This window comes from Balaenoptera physalus, assembly GCF_965194825.1.
Source record: "Balaenoptera physalus genome assembly, chromosome: X".
NCBI lineage: Eukaryota > Metazoa > Chordata > Mammalia > Artiodactyla > Balaenopteridae > Balaenoptera > Balaenoptera physalus.
Window position 1 is genome coordinate 114,373,442 of NC_138903.1, and position 17,981 is coordinate 114,391,422.

General features: G+C 39.8%; 1 long non-coding RNA gene across 1 annotated transcript in view; it reads left to right on the forward strand.

Moving 5' to 3' along the window:
* The window catches only part of LOC309652040, a 655,586-nt gene that overhangs the window by 75,550 nt on the left and 562,055 nt on the right, over positions 1 to 17,981 (forward strand). The gene's annotated exons all lie outside the window — the stretch shown is intronic.

Sequence of the window (17,981 nt, forward strand, 5' to 3'; positions counted from 1 at the left end):
GTGACTATCCATTTCACTATGAAATACTAATGTGTTTGTAACACCCCCCTGGGGGTGTTACATAATATACCATATATTCACCATATTGCCTGTCCAAAATACCCCAAATTCTGAATTTCAGAAAACATCAAACCCTAAGGGTTTTGTATGAGGAATTTTATTATTTTTATTTTTTATTTTTTTTTGGAGTTTGGCCTCATTTTATTACCATATTTTAAGGTTAAGATAATCCTCAATAACATAAATTTGGTAACTGATTAAATTGAAGTAGTAACAGCAAGGGTAGATGTTGTGTCCAGGAGACAATTTTAATAACAACAGAAATGTGGAGGCGGCGGAGAAATTATTAAATTAATAGAATTAATAGTGCTCTGAAAGGCAAGTCAGATATTATAGTTTTTCCATCCCCTACCTCAAAATAACATTTGCCTCCATTTCAAGTTGAAGGATGAAAGTGCCAGGATCATAACATGCTAATAGATTTTTAGTACGAGGATGTGCAACTTTACTGTTTTTTTTTTAACATCTTTATTGGAGTATAATTGCTTTACAATGGTGTGTTAGTTTCTGCTTTATAACAAAGTGAATCAGTTATACATATACATATGTTCCCATATCTCTTCCCTCTTGCGTCTCCCTCCCTCCCACCCTCCCTATCCCACCCCTGTATGAGGAATTTTAGACATGTATATTCTTTTCTCCTTGCTGTCTTATTCTGATGTCACATTCCTCACTTTATCCAACACCGAGCAACATCTGCCAAGGCCAGGGAATAAAAACACTGATTTTTTTTCCCTTTACTTTTACCCTATATGGGTCTTTTAATTTAAAAGTAGGTTTCTTGTAAAGGACATAATTGTGTCTTGCTTTTTTATTCCATGTGAAAAATCTATGTCTTTTAAGTGGTATTTTTAGACAACTTGCACTTATTGTAATTATTGATATAGTTTGCTTGAAATGTACCATCATGCTAGCTGTTTTCTATTTATTCCATTTCTTCTTTGACTTTAAAATTTTTGCACTTTTTAAAAATTGAGCATTTTTATTCCATTTTACCTCTACTATTGGCTTTTAATTTGTACCTCTTTTTAAAAATTCAGTGGTTTCCTAGAGTTTACAATATACATCTTTAATTAACTGGGATCTGTAATAGAAATAAGATGAAATTTTTCTTAGAAACAAATTCAATAGAAAATGTGAAACACCGTTACAAAGTATTTGCCTAGACCAGAGAAACTGAATGTGATAACTGGAAACAGTGTCCATACCTAGACCTAATATAGTATGTGCCACTCTCATAATTTATAAGTGGGTAAAGTTGACAATTAGGTAGACCTCACCCAAATGAGGGTCCCTTGTTCCTTTCCTGACTACTCTATATGCCACCCTGGCTTGTATATATGAGGCTTGACTTGAAAGTGAGAAATTCAGCTGTCAGAACACTGAATTTTTTTTTTGCAGCAAATCTACATATCATAAAATAAATAATAATAACTTATTATGACAGGAGAGGAAGTGGTAAGCAAAATAATATCTTTAATTTTTAAATTAAATTTTATTTTTTTAACATCTTTATTGGAGTATGATAGTTTTACAATGGTGTGTTACTTTCTGCTTTATAACAAAGTGAATCAGTTATACATATACTACATATGTTCCCATATCTCTTCCCTCTTGCGTCTCCCTCCCTCCCACCCTCCCTATCCCATACCTCTAGGTGGTCACAAACCACCGAGCTGATCTCCCTGTGCTATGCGGCTGCTTCCCACTAGCTATCTATTTAACGTTTGGTAGTGTATATATGTCCATGCCACTCTCTCACTTTGTTCCAGCTTACCCTTCCCCCTCCCCGTATCTTCAAGTCCATTCTCTACGTCTGCATCTTTATTCCTGTCCTGCCCCTAGGTTCTTCTGACCATTTTTTTTCCTTTTTTTTTCAGATTCCATATATATGTGTTAGCATACAGTATTTGTTTTTCTCTTTCTGACTTACTTCACTCTGTATGACAGTCTCTAGGTCCATCCACCTCACTACAAATAACTCAGTTTCATTCCTTTTTATGGCTGAGTAATATTCCATTGTATATCTGTGCCACATCTTCTTTATCCATTCATCTGATGATGGACACTTAGGTTGCTTCCATGTGCTGGCTATTGTAAATAGAGCTGCAATGAACATTTTGGTACATGACTCTTTTTGAATTATGGTTTTCTCAGGGTATATGCCCAGTAGTGGGATTGCTGGGTCGTATGGTAGTTCTATTTTTAGTTTTTTAAGGAACCTCCATACTGTTCTCCATAGTGGCTGTATCAATTTACATTCCCACCAACAGTGCAAGAGGGTTCCCTTTACTCCACACCCTCTCCAGCATTTATTGTTTGTAGACTTTTTTAAAAAAAAATTAATTAATTTATTTATTTTTGGCTGTGTTGGGTCTTTGTTGCTGGGCGCGGGCTTTCTCTAGTTGCGGCGAGTTGGGGCTACTCTTTGTTGCGGTGTGCGGGCTTCTCATTGCGGTGGCTTCTCTTGTTGTGGAGCATGGGCTCTAGGCACACAGGCTTCAGTAGTTGTGGCACGTGGGCTCAGTAGTTGTGGCTCGCGGGCTCTAGAGCGCAGGCTCAGTAGTTGTGGCACACAGGCTTAGTTGCTCCGTGGCATGTGGGATCTACCCAGACCAGGGCTCAAACCCGTGTCCCCTGCATTGGCAGGCGGATTCTTAACCACTGCACCACCAGGGAAGCCCCTGTTTGTAGATTTTTTGATGATGGCCATTCTGACCGATGTGAGATGATATCTCATTGTAGTTTTGATTTGCGTTTCTCTAATGATTAATGATGTTGAGCATTCTTTCATGTGTTTGTTGGCAATCTGTATATCTTCTTTGGAGAAATGTCTATTTAGGTCTTCTGCCCATTTTTGGATTGGGTTGTTTGTTTGTTTGACATTGAGCTGCATGAGTTGCTTGTATGTTTTGGAGATTAATCCTTTGTCAGTTGCTTCATTTGCAAATATTTTCTCCCATTCTGAGGGCTGTCTTTTTGTCTTGTTTATGGTTTCCTTTGCTGTGCAAAAGCTTTGAAGTTTCATTAGGTCCCATTTGTTTCTTTTTGTTTTTATTTCCATTACTCTAGGAGGTGGATCAAAAAAGATCTTGCTGTGATTTATGTCAAAGAGTGTTCTTCCTATGTTTTCCTCTAAGAGTTTTATAGTGTCCGGTCTTACATTTAGGTCTCAAATCCATTTTGAGTTTATTTTTGTATATGATGTTAGGGAGTGTTCTAATTTCATTCTTTTACATGTAGCTGTCCAGTTTTCCCAGCACCACTTATTGAAGAGACTGTCTTTTCTCCATTGTATATCTTTGCCTCCTTTGTCATAGATTAGTTGACCATAGGTGCGTGGGTTTATCTCTGGGCTTTCTATCTTGTTCCATTGATCTATGTTTCTGTTTTTGTGCCAGTGACATATTGTCTTGATTATTGTAGCTTTGTAGTATAGTCTGAAGTCAGGGAGTCTGATTCCTCCGGCTCCGTTTTTTTCCCTCAAGACTGCTTTGGCTATTTGGGGTCTTTTGTGTCTCCATACAAATTTTAAGATGATTTGTTCTAGTTCCATAAAAAATGCCATTGGTAATTTTATAGGGATTGCATTGAATCTGTAGATTGCTTTGGGTAGTACAGTCATTTTCACAATATTGATTCTTCCAATCCAAGAACATGGTATATCTCTCCATCTGTTGGTATCATCTTTAATTTCTTTCATCAGTGTCTTATAGTTTTCTGCATACAGGTCTTTTGTCTCCCTAGGTAGGTTTATTCCTAGGTATTTTATTCTTTTTGTTGCAATGGTAAATGGGAGTGTTTCCATAATTTCTCTTTCAGATTTTTCATCATTAGTGTATAGGAATGCAAGAGATTTCTGTGCATTAATTTTTTATCCTGCAACTTTACCAAATTCATTGATTAGCTCTAGTAGTTTTCTGGTGGCAGTTTTAGGATTCTCTATGTATAGTATCATGTCATCTGCAAACAGTGACAGTTTTACTTCTTCTTTTCCAATTTGTATTCCTTTTATTTCTTTTTCTTCTCTGATTGCCGTGGCTAGGACTTCCAAAACTATGTTGAATAATAGTGGTGAGAGTGGACATCCTTGTCTTGTTCCTGAACTTAGAGGAAATGCTTTCAGTTTTTCCCCATTGAGAATGATGTTTGCTGTGGGTTTGTCGTATATGGCCTTTATTATGTTGAGGTAGGTTTCCTCTATGCCCACTTTCTGGAGAGTTTTTATCATAAATGGGTGTTGAATTTTGTCAAAAGCTTTTTCTGCATCTATTGAGATGATCATATGGTTTTTATTCTTCAATTTGTTAATATGGTGTATCACATTGATTGATTTGCGTATATTGAAGAATCCTTGCATCCCTGGGATAAATCCCACTTGATCATGGTGTATGATCCTTTTAATGTGTTGTTGGATTCTGTTTGCTAGTATTTTGTTGAGGATTTTTGCATCTATATTCATCAGTGGTATTGGTCTGTAATTTTCTTTTTTGTAGTATCGTTGTCTGGTTTTGGTATCAGGGTGATGGTGGCCTCATAGAATGAGTTTGGGAGTGTTCCTTCCTCTGCAATTTTTTGGAAGAGTTTGAGAAGGATGGGTGTTAGCTCTTCTGTAAAGGTTTGATAGAATTCACCTGTGAAGCCATCTGGTCCTGGACTTTTGTTTGTTGGAAGATTTTTAATCACAGTTTCAATTTCATTACTTGTGATTGGTCTGTTCATATTTTCTGTTTCTTCCTGGTTCAGTCTTGGAAGGTTATACCTTTCTAAGAATTTGTCCATTTCTTCCAGGTTGTCCATTTTCTTGGCATAGAGTTGCTTGTAGTAGTCTCTTAGGATGCTTTGTATTTCTGCGGTGTCTGTTGTAACTTCTCCTTTTTCATTGCTAATTTTATTGATTTGAGTCCTCTCCCTCTTTTTCTTGATGAGTCTGGCTAATGGCTTATCAATTTTGTTTATCTTCTCAAAGAACCAGGTTTTAGTTATATTGATCTTTGCTATTGTTTTCTTTGTTTCTATTTCATTTATTTCTGCTCTGATCTTTATGATTTCTTTCCTTCTGCTAACTTTGGGTTTTGTTTGTTCTTGTTTCTCTAGTTCCTCTGGGTGTTTGGTTAGATTGTTTACTTGAGATTTTTCTTGTTTCTTTAGGTAGGCTTATATAGCTATAAACTTCCCTCTTAGAACTGCATCTGTTTGCTCAGACAGGACGGGGTTAATGGAGCAGCTGATTCGCAGGCTCTGGCTCACCCAGGCCGTGGGGAGAGAGGGGTACGGATGCAGGGCGAGCCTGCGGCGGCAGAGGCCAGAGTGACGTTGCACCAGCCCGAGGTGCGCCGTGCGTTCTCCCAGGGAATTTGTCCCTGGATCACGGGACCCTGGCAGTGGCGGGCTGCACAGGCTCCCAGGAGGGCAGGTGTGGATAGTGACCTGTGCTTGCTCACAGGCTTCTTGGTGGCGGCAGCAGCAGCCTTAGTGTCTCATGCCCGTCTCTGGGGTCCGCGCTGATAGCCGCGGCTCGCACCCGTCTCTGGAGCTCATTTAGGCGGCGCTCTGAATCCCCTCTCCTCACACACCAGGAAACAAAGAGGCAAGAAAAAGTCTCGTCTCTTTGGCAGCTCTAGACTTTTTCCCGGACTCCCTCCCGGCTAACTGTGGTGCACTAGCCCCTTCAGGCTGTGTTCACGCACCCAACCCCAGTCCTCTCCCTGGGATCTGACCTCCAAAGCCCGAGCCTCAGCTCCCAGCCCCGCCCGCCCCGGCGGGTGAGCATACAAGCCTCTCGGGCTGGTGAGTGCTGCTCGGCACCGCTCCTCCGTGCGGGAATCTCTCTGCTTTGCCCTCCGCACCCCTGTGGCTGTGCTCTCCTCCGTGGCTCCGAAGCTCCCCCCTCCGCCGCCTGCAGCCTCCGCCCACAAAGGGGCTTCTAGTGTGTGGAAACCTTTCCTCCTTCACAGCTCCCTCCCACTGGCGCAGGTCCTGTCCCTATTCCTTTGTCGCTGTTTTTTCTTTTTTCTTTTGCCCTACCCAGGTACTTGGGGATTTTCTTGCCTTTTGGGAAGTCTGAGGTCTTCTGCCAGCATTCAGTGGGTGTTCTATAAGAGCAGTTCCACATGTAGATGTATTTCTGATGTATCTGTGGGGAGGAAGGTGATCTCCGCGTCTTACTCTTCCGCCATCTTGAAGCTCCTCCTAATATCTTTATTTTTTCTTCCATCCCAGTTTCATATCCAAAAACATATTTTTCCATGCCACATTGACAAACTCTCCAGGGTCCTCCATCTAAAGACCCACTTGTAATCCAGCTGGAAACAGGGTCTGGATGCTAAGCTCAAAACCTGACAATACTACTATACTAACATCGAGTACAACTTGTCAATCTCTTCTTCCAACACTTAGACTCCAAGCTCTTTAAATGTACTGGGTTATTTAACCTTCATAACTATCTTATGAAATGGCTACTGTTGTTATTATCATCTCAATTTTACAGATGAGGAAACTGAAGCAAGAGAGATTAAATAACTTATTCAAGTCCACAGAGCTAAGAATTAGCCAAGCAAAGATTTTGATATACCTGTGTCTCTTTTGCATATTCCCTTTCTTTTGAAACTGGCTTATGGCATAACCTAATGAACAGATTCTTAGACATTGTGTGTGTGTGGGGGGTGGGTGGTGGGTAGGATGGGCTGTGGGTCTGGGTAGCCAGCCAGCCACCCACCCTCCACTGCCAAGATCCAGCAAGGCCAAGATATTTTTATACCCATTTTTCCTATGGAGGCAAGAATGTGAAATTCATTATGCGGATTTGCAATCTGATGATTTGGCTGGAAAAGCAGGCTCGATGGATACTTTCCCTCACTGATCCCTAAGGACCTCTCTGATATAAAATATTATGTGTTGATGGGTATGTTTTTATTTACATGTGTGCATGGGTATGCATTTACATGCATGATTCTGTGTCAATTAGCATGTACGTGTTAAGTATAGTACATTGGTTCTCAAACTTAATCTAATGTCAATCACCTGGATAAAATCTCAAATATTTCTGGAGCCTATCCTCAGAGATTCTGATTTAGCTTAGCTGACATGGGGTGCAACGGTTTGTTATATGCACCTGAAGTGATTCTAATGCAGGTGGTTTATGCAGACCACATTTTGAGAAACAATAAGATAATGGTTTAGAGTGAGCTCTGGAGCCAGGCTGCTAGTGAGTGGTTGTAGGTGTGGGCAAGTCAACTTGCCTCTCTTAACCTCAGTTTTCTCGTCTGTGAAAAATGAATAATAGTACCTGCCTTGCGAGGTTGCTATGAGGATTGAATGACATATATTGATTTAAAACGTGTGCCATTTGATGTGCCTGACCCATCATAAGTGCTCAACAAATAGTAGCTCTTATTATTCCTGTAATGCTATTTATATTAATCACTACACTAGGAGGACTCTAAGACATGGTCTCTGCCCTATAATACTTACAATTAAGAAGACTAAAGCACATGAAGAAACTAGAGGACATTTAAAAATGTTAAATTGTGGGATGCTAACTTTAAGGGTGAGTAGTAAATAAGAATCTTAAGACTGAAGTGATTGAGAGTCAGGAAAGGTTTAGCATTTTGTCTGGAGGACTTCACTGTGACCAAGGAGTGCTAATAGTAAGATAAGTGTAGTACTACAATTGCAGGCATACCTAGTTTTATTGTACTTCACTTTATTGTGCTTCACAGCTATTGCATTGAGCAACTCTGTTGGCACCAGTTTTCCAACAGCATTTGCTCATTTCATATCTCTGTGTCACATTTTGGTAATTCTTGCAATATTTCAAACATTTTCATTATTATTGTATTTGTTATGGTGATCTGTGATCTTTGATGTTACTATTGTAATTGTTTTGGAATTTTTTAGCAATAAAAAATTTTTAATTAAGGTATGTAGTTTTTTTAGACAAATATTATGCATATTGCAAACTTAATAGACTACAATCTAGTGTAAACATAACTTTTATATGTACTGGGAAAGAAGAAAAATCATGTGACTTCCTTTATTGCAATATTTGCTTTATTGTGGTGGTCTGGAACTGAACCTGCAGTATCTCCGAGGTCTATCTGTATATAAATTAGGATAGCACTTTCCACATGTCAGGTGTTCATGGAAGGAAGGTGTCAACTTGAGCTAGAGAAACAAGAGAAAGCTTCATGGAGCAGTTAGAAGTCGAACAGGTCCTCAGTGGATGGGGAGGGTTTGAATGAGTGGAGAGGAGAGGAATAGGACATTCAAAGCAAAGGAAGTAGCCTGTGTTGGGCATAGAGATGGGAATGGAGAGTACGTGCAGCTGGCACCAGTCACATTGTATTCCTAGAGTTGTGCACCAGAGGGCACTAGTCACCTAGACCACAAGGGTAATGGCAACCATCATCGTTCTCACCACCCCTCAGCCCAGAATTGTGCAGTGCAGTTGTCCTTAGTGCATGCTAGTAAATAGTGAAGAGGTAAGGAGGGGCCAGTTCCTGAGGGGCTACTATGACCAAGAATTTTGGTCGAAGCCTATAACCTCACTCCCTGAGAAGGATTTAAAGAACCTGGAAAGCTGAAAAGGTGAAAGGGGTTGCAGACAATGTGAGTGGAAGTCAGGGTAGGTTCGGGACAGTAGGTCCTGTGTCTCAGGAAAACTAGAGGTGGGGTGCTGCTCTTGTATAGCTTTCCCAAGATAGGAAAGGGAGATGCAGTTATCCAAGGCTCTGGACACCTTGCCTTCTGAAGTCCTGGCTACTCTGCTGGTGGCCCTATGGCAGGAGAAGGTTTCCACTCATTTAGAGAGCATATATTTGGTATTTTCTTTATGCCTAGCTCAGACCTATTAAGTGCCTCAGTTTGGCTGACACTTCATAGATTATAAGTAACTTCTATGCCCATTCTCTCACTTTGTCCTTACCACGTTCTGTGAAGAAGAGTCAGAGACAATTAATTCCATTTCACAGAGGTAAAAACAAAGTCTAAGGAGTGTGTTGACTCAACTTAGATTATGCAGTTAGTAAGTGATGTCTTCTCACAGCCCAAGTCTTCTGACTTTGACAAGTTGATATTTACAATATCTTTAGCTTTCCACCATGTAAGATGCTATGTAGAGAGAAATAGAAATCAATTAGAAATCATGGTCCCTGCCCCTCAAGGGGCCTAGAATTTTTGGAAGAAATAAACATGTTAGCATTGTGACTTTAAGCAAGTCCACTCCCATCTCTGGGTTGAGCCCTTTTCAATAAAATAATGGTTTGCACTATATGACCTCAAACACTTTGTTTCCCATCTTCCTAGAAATAAACAGCCATTGAATCACAGAAAACAGCGCATGATGACGTAGTGTGGTTGGGTGAGGAAATAATCACTCAGGCCACCTTGGGAAGCTACTGCAGAGTCCAATGGCTAGAGCTACTGTGAGGAAAGACGAGGGGAAATGGAATCGGGGAGAAAGCCCTAGCTCTCTTGTTGGTGCTAAAAATTGTTCACTCTGATATCCACCAGTGTGCTGGTCCCACAAATACGCCGTATGTTGGCTCTTTGAGATACCTCTCTACTCATTCGTCACCAGCCCCCTTGGTGCTCACTGATTTTAGCTAAAAGTGGGGGTTAATCAACAAAGACATCTTAGAGGAGGATGTCACAAATCCTGTGGTGTGTCAGAAAGAATTCAGGGTAGTAGGAATCTGGAGTCACTGAAGTGACTGAGAACCAGGAAAGGGTTAGTCTCCTAAAGCACCCGCTCTGGAGGGCTTCAGTGTGACAAAGGACTGGTAATAATAAGATAATTGTAGTCCTACAATTATATAAATTAAAGATAGCGCTTTCTACATGCCAGGTGCTTTCACAAGTGTTTTTACAGGAATAACTCTTTTATTCATTATGATAACCTTGTGTGATAGCAACTGTTATTTCCCCCATTTTACAATTGTGGAAACTGATGTATATTATTCACTGTCTATCCACCTCTTTTCCTCAGAGCTCTTTTCTCTTCTTAATTCTCTCCCTCCGCTTTGAACCTCACTCATTATCTGCCTTATCTTTGGATAACATTTTATTCCAATAATGTTCTACTGTATAAGATAAAATGCCCAAAGTCTAGAATTTTGAGGATTCCAGACTCAAGGCGCCTTGTAAATCTAGCCAACCATAGCTAACTAATACTCCCTTCTGCCCTCCCAACCTCATAGAAATGTCTTCAATGGGACATCTTCCAGGAAGTACCAGCTAGTGACTGAGATAACAGGGAGAGGTTGGAAATGCAGGCAGAGAGACTGTCTCAAAGCCAAAGGGATTAAGAAGATTTAGAGAACCTTTTGAAAGTGTGTCAGGGGGACACTTTGTCTTCAAAGAAAGGCCTCCTGGCCCAAATGCTTGAAAGGAAGCGTGAGGGAAGGTAGAAATACATGAATGAAAAGAATGTGCAGGGCTGTAACCTGACTTATGGGCTAAGACGGTCCATGCAGTGTACTTTGGGGCAGACTTTAAACAAACAAAAAACAAAATCTCTCCTCCCATAAAAGTCTTGTTTGGTTCTTCAGGAAACCCCCTTAGAATTCAAATGTAAAATAGATAGCTAGTGGGAAGCAGCTGCATCGCTCCGGGAGATCGGTGCTTTGTGACCACCTTAGTGGGGTGGGATAGGGAGGGTGGGAGGGAGAAGCAAGAGGGAGGGGATATGGGGATATATGTATACATATAGCTGATTCACTTTGTTATACAGCAGAAACTAACACAACACTGTAAAGCAATTATACTCCAATAAACATGTTAAAAAAAATTTAAAAAGGTCTTTAGGAAGTTTTGCGCAGAGATTATGGGCTTCTCACATTCTCTGCTGCCACCTGGTGGACATCAAGAGGTAATGACTAGGGGGTGGGGGCCGACCAAGCTGACCACGCACAGATCCGGTGCTGTGGCACTGCGGCCCCGGGGCAGCCAGCGCCGGGAACATGCGCTGATTCGATCCCTCCAGAGAAGCCGTGTGGCTGACAGGGTCTTGATGCTCCGGCCGGGTGTCAGGCCTGTGCCTCTGAGGTGGGAGAGCCGAGTTCAGGACACCGGTCCACCAGAGACCTCCCGGCTCCACTCCACGTAATATCAAAAGGTGAAAGCTCTCTCAGAGATCTCCATCTCAACGCTAAGACACAGCTCCACTCAACGACCAGCAAGCTACAGTGCTGGACACCCTATGCCAAACAACTAGGAAGACAGGAACACAACCCCACCCATTAGCAGAGAGGCTGCCTAAAATCATAATAAGGTCACAGACACCCCAAAACACACCACCAGATGCGGTCCTGCCCACCAGAAAGACAAGATCCAGCCTCATCCAGCAGAACACAGGCACTAGTCGCCTCCACCTGGAAGCCTACACAACCCACTGAACCAACCCTAGCCACGGGGGGCAGACACCAAAAACAACAGGAAATATGAACCTGCAGCCGGCAAAAAGGAGACCCCAAACACAGTAAGCTTCGCAAAATGAGAAGACAGAGAAACACACAGCAGATGAAGGAGCAAGGTAAAAAACCATCAGACATAACAAATGAAGAGGAAATAGGCAGTCTACCTGAAAAAGAATTCAGAGTACTGATAGTAAAGATGATCCAAAATCTTGGAAATGGAATGGAGAAAATACAAGAAACATTTAACTAGGACCTAGAAGAACTAAAGAGCAAACAAACAATGATGAACAACACAATAAACGAAATTAAAAATTCTCTAGAAGGAATCAATAGCAGAATAACTGAGGCAGAAGAACGGATAAGTGACCTAGAAGATAAAATAGTGGAAATAACTACCACAGAGCCAAATAAAGAAAAAAGAATGAAAAGAATTGAGGACAGTCTCGGAGCCCTCTGAGACAACATTAAACACACCAATATTCGAATTATAGGGGTCCGAGAAGAAGAAGAGAAAAAGAAAGGGACTGAGAAAATATTTGAAGAGATTATAGTTGAAAACTTCCCTAATATAGGAAAGGAAATAGTCAATCAAGTCCAGGAAGCACAGAGAGTCCCATACAGGATAAATGCAAGGAGAAACACACCAAGACACATATTAATTTATCAAAAATTAAATACAAAGAAAAAATATTAAAAGCAGCAAGGGAAAAACAACAAATAACATACAAGGGAACCCCCATAAGGTTAACAGATGATCTTGCAGCAGAAACTCTGCAAGCCAGAAGGGAGTGGCAGGACATATTTAAAGTGATGAAGGAGAAAAATCTACAACCAAGATTACTGTACCCAGCAAGGATATCATTCAGATTTGATGGCGAAATTATAACCTTTACAGACAAGCAAAAGCTAAGAGAATTCAGCACCACCAAACCAGCTTTACAACAAATGCTAAAGGAACTTCTCTAGGCAGGAAACACAAGAGAAGGAAAAGACCTACAATAACAAACCCAAAACAATTACGAAAATGGTAATAGGAACATACATATCGATAACTACCTTAAATGTGAATGGATTCAATGCTCCAACTGAAAGACATAGACTGGCTGAATGGATACAAAAACAAGACCCATATATATGCTGTCTACAAGAGACCCACTTCAGACCTAGGGACATATACAGACTGAAAGTGAAGGGATGGAAAAAGAGTCCATGCAAATGGAAATCAAAAGAAAGCTGGAGTAGCAATTCTCATATCAGACAAAATAGACTTTAAAATGAAGACTATTATAGGAGACAAAGAAGAACACTACATAATGATCAAGGGATCAATCCAAGAAGAAGATATAACAATTGTAAATATTTATGCACCCAACATAGTAGCACCTCAATACATAAGGCAAATGCTAACAGCCATAAAAGGGGAAATTGACAGTGACACAGTCATAGTAGGGGTCTTTAACACCCCACTTTCACCAATGGACAGATCATCCAAAATGAAAATAAATAAGGAAAGAGAAGCTTTAAATGACACAATAGACCAGATAGATTTAATTGATATTTATTGGACATTCCATTCAAAAGCAGCAGGTTACACTTTCTTCTCAAGTGGACATGGAACATTCTCCAGGATAGATCACATCTTGGGTCACAAATCAAGCCTCAGTAAATTTAAGAAAATTGAAATCATATCAAGCCTCTTTTCCGACCACAATGCTATGAGATTAGAAATGAATTACAAGGCAAAAAACGTAAAAAACACAAACACATGGAGGCTAAACAATACGTTACTAAATAACCAAGAGATCACTGAAGAAACCAAAGAGGAAATAAAAAAATACCTAGAGACAAATGACAATGAAAACACGACGATCCAAAACCTATGGGATGCAGCAAAAGCAGTTCTAAGAGGGAATTTTATAGCTATACAAGCCTACATCAAGAAACAAGAAAAATCTCAAGTAAACAATCCAACCTTACACCCAAAGGAACTAGAGAAACAAGAACAAACAAAACCCAAAGTTAGCAGAAGGAAAGAAATCATAAAGATCAGAGCAGAAATAAATGAAATAGAAACAAAGAAAACAATAGCAAAGATCAATAAAACTAAAAACTGGTTCTTTGAGAAGATAAACAAAATTGATAAACCATTAGCCAGACTCATCAAGAAAAAGAGGGAGAGGACTCAAATCAATAAAATCAGAAATGAAAAAGGAGAAGTTACAACAGACACCGCAGAAATACAAAGCATCTTAAGAGACCACTACAAGCAACTCCATGCAAATAAAATGGACAACCTGGAAGAAATGGACAAATTCTTAGTAAGGTATAACCTTCCAAGACTGAACCAGGAAGAAATAGAAAATATGAACAGACCAATCACAAGTAATGAAATTGAAACTGTGATTAAAAATCTTCCAACAAACAAAAGTCCAGGACCAGATGGCTTCACAGGTGAATTCTATCAAACATTTAGAGAAGAGCTAACAGCCATCCTTCTCAAACTCTTCCAAAAAACTGCAGAGGAAGGAAACTCCCAAACTCATTCTATGAGGCCACCATCACCCTAATACCAAAAGCAGACAAAAATACTACAAAAAAGAAAATTACAGACCAATACCACTGATGAATATAGATGCAAAAATCCTCAACAAAATACTAGCAAACAGAATCCAACAACACATTAAAAGGATCATACACCATGACCAAGTGGGGTTTATCCCAGGGATGCAAGGATTCTTCAATATATGCAAATAAATCAATGTGATACACCATATTAACAAATTGAAGAATAAAAACCATATGATCATCTCAATAGATGCAGAAAAAGCTCTTGACAAAATTCAACACTCATTTATGATTAAATCTCTCCAGAAAGTGGGCATAGAGGGAACCTACCTCAACATAATAAAGGCCATATACAGCAAACCCACAGTGAACATCATTCTCAATAGTGAAAAACTGAAAGCATTTCCTCTAAGATCAGGAACAAGACAAGGATGTCCACTCTCTCCACTATTATTCAACATAGTTTTGGAAGTCCTAACCACGGCAATCAGAGGAGAAAAAGAAATAAAAGGAATACAAATTGGAAAAGAAGTAAAACTGTCACTGTTTGCAGATGACATGATAGTATCCATAGAGAATCCTAAAGATGCCACCAGAAAACTACTAGAGCTAATCAATGAATTTGGTAAAGTTGCAGGATACAAAATTAATGCACAGAAATCTCTTGCATTCCTATACACTAATGATGAAAAATCTGAAAGATAAATTAAGGAAACACTCCCATTTACCACTGCAACAAAAAGAATAAAATACCTAGGAATAAACCTACCTAGGGAGACAAAAGACGTGTATGCAGAAAACTATGACACTGATGAAAGAAATTAAAGATGGTACCAACAGATGGAGAGATATACCATGTTCTTGGACTGGAAGAATCAATAGTGTGAAAATGACTCTACTACCCAAAGCAATCTACAGATTCAATGCAATCTCTCTCAAATTACCAATGGCATTTTTTATGGAACTAGAACAAAAAATCTTAAAATTTGTATGGAGACACCAAAGACCCCAAAATAGCCAAAGCAGTCTTGCGGGACAAAAACGGAGCAGGAGGAATCACACTCTCTGACTTCAGACTATACTATAAAGCTACAGTAACCAAGACAACATGGTACTGGCACAAAAACAGAAACATAGATCAATGGAACAAGATAGAAAGCCCAGAGATAAACCCACGTGCCTATGGTCAACTAATCTATGACAAAGGAGGCAAGGATATACAATGGAGAAAAGACAGTCTCTTCAATAAATGTTGCTGGGAAAACTGGGCAGCTACATGTAAAAGAATGAAATTAGAACACTCCCTAACACCATACACAAAAATAAACTCAAAATGGATTAGAGACCTAAATGTAAGACTGGACACTATAAAACTCTTAGAGGAAAACATAGGAAGAACACTCTTTGACATAAATCACAGCAAGATGTCTTTTGATCCACCTCCTAGAGTAATGGAAATAAAAACAAAAAGAAACAAATGGGACCTAATGAAACTTCAAAGCTTTTGCACAGCAAAGGAAACCATAAAGAAGACGAAAAGACAACCCTCAGAATGGGAGAAAATATTTGTAAACGAATCAACATACAAAGGATTAATCTCCAAAATATATATTATTTGGGTCAATATTAAAAAACCAAACAACCCAATCCAAAAATGGGCTGAAGATGTAAATAGACATTTCTCCAAAGAAGTTATACAGATGGCCAAGAAGCACATGAAAAGCTTCTCAACATCACTAATTAGAGAAATGCAAATCAAAACTACAATGAGGTGTCACCTCACACCAGTTAGAATGGGCATCATCAGAAAATCTACAAACAACAAATGCTGGAGAGGGTGTGGAGAAAAGGGAACCCTCTTGCACTGTTGGTGGGAATGTAAATTGATACAGCCACTATGGAGAACAGTATGGAGTTTCCTTAAAAAACTAAAAATAGAATTACCATATGATCCAGCAATCCCACTACTGGGCATATACCCAGAGATAACCATACTTGAAAAGGACACATGCACCCCAATGCTCATTGCAGCACTGTTTACAATAGCCAGGTCATGGAAGCAACCTAAATGCCCATTGACAGATGAATGGATAAAGACGATGTTGTACATATATACAATGGAATATTACTCAGCCATAAAAAGGAACGAAATTGGGTCATTTGTTGAGACATGGATGGATCTAGAGACTGTCATACAGAGTGAAGTTAGTCAGAAAGAGAAAAACAAATATCGTATATTAACGCATGTATGTGGAACCTCGAAAAATGGTACAGTTGAACCAGTTTGCAGGGCAGAAATTGAGACACAGATGTAGAGAACAAATGTATGGACACCAAGGGGGGAAAGCCGTGGGGTGGTGGTGGTGGTGGTGTGATGAATTGGGCAATTGGGATTGACATGTATATACTGATGTGTATAAAATTGATGACTAATAAGAACCTGCTGTATAAAAAAATAAATAAAATATAATTCAAAAATTTAAAAAAAAACCACAAAAACAAAACAAAATGAAACAAAAAATGTAGACAATAAAAACTGTATCTGAGTGGCCCCAGATGTTGGCCTTAGCAGACAAAGACTTTAAAGTAACTTTTATAACTATGTTCAAGCAAGTAAAGGAAACTACATTGAAATAATTAAAGGAAGGTATGGTGATAATTTCTCATTATATGGAGAATATCAATAAGGAGATAGACATAAAAACAACACAATGGAAATTGTGGAGTTGAAATGTATAATCACTTAAGTGAAAATTTCAGTAGAAGGGCTCAGTAGCAGATTTGAGCTGGTAAAAGAAAGAATTAGATATTACGGTCTGAGGAACGGAAAGAAGAAAGAATGATAAAACAGAACAGAGCCTCAGAGACTTGTGGGACATTATCAAATATATCACCATATGCATAATGGGAATCCCAGAAGGAAAGGAGAGAGAGAAAGGTGCAGAAAGAATACTTAAAGAGCTAATGACTGAACACTTCCCAATTTTGACAAAAAATGTTAATCTACACATCCAAGAAGATCAATAGGCTCTTTTCTGCTTCCCTTCTCCAATGTCTCCCTCAGTGAGGAGCTGCCTCCTTTCTCACCTCCCTGAGATTAGGCAACCTTTGGGGCTAGAGACCAGAGGAAGTATTGGGCAGGGTGGCCACAAGGTCTGCTGTGTAGATTTGAGCAGATTGGACCCTGTAAAAAGGTATAAGGCCAAGGGAGTTCAAGGAGGCTGTAATCCAGCCCATTCTCCACTTCCTAAGCTATACAACTGATGCAGAGGTGCATCCACTCAGAGAGATAGAGTGCCTCCTTTTCTAATCTGTCTGAAGTCTCAAACTGCTCTCCAAGCCCTGTGCCCACTGGGCAACATGTATTAGAAGGGACACCTTTTTCTAATTTTCACAAAGGCACTTTGTAGATTAGTGTGGGTCCTGGTGTGGAGGCAGGAAAGTGGTGGGACTCAGGGCAGACAGAAAAGCCACTTCACAGAGGTATGCAATCACCCACACAATCAAGCAGGTAGGACTTGAAGGTTAGTAAAACCCAAGACATCCCCAAACCTTCCCTTCAATTCTGCCTGGGACTTGAGAGTACAATCAGGAGTGTGGTTCTTTTAGTTTTAATGAATCCAAAAGGCCTTTGCCAAAGTGCTCCTTTATTACTCGAGTGAGGCAACCCAGGCCTAGCGTGGTGGTTAAGAGCCATGTGGTCTTGGGCAAGTTTATTTATTTTTTTGAGTCTTAGCTTTTTCTTCTATAAAATAGGGCAATAATAATATCTATCTCAGAGGGTTATTATAAGGAAGGAAAAGGAATGTAAAGTGCTAAGCAAAGTGTTTGGCACATAATAGACTCTCAGTATATGTGAGCATGTGAGCTATTATTAATGCTTAAAATGTAGTCACCAAAGGCAGGAGTGGTGTGTGACTCCTGACACTCCTGTACCTT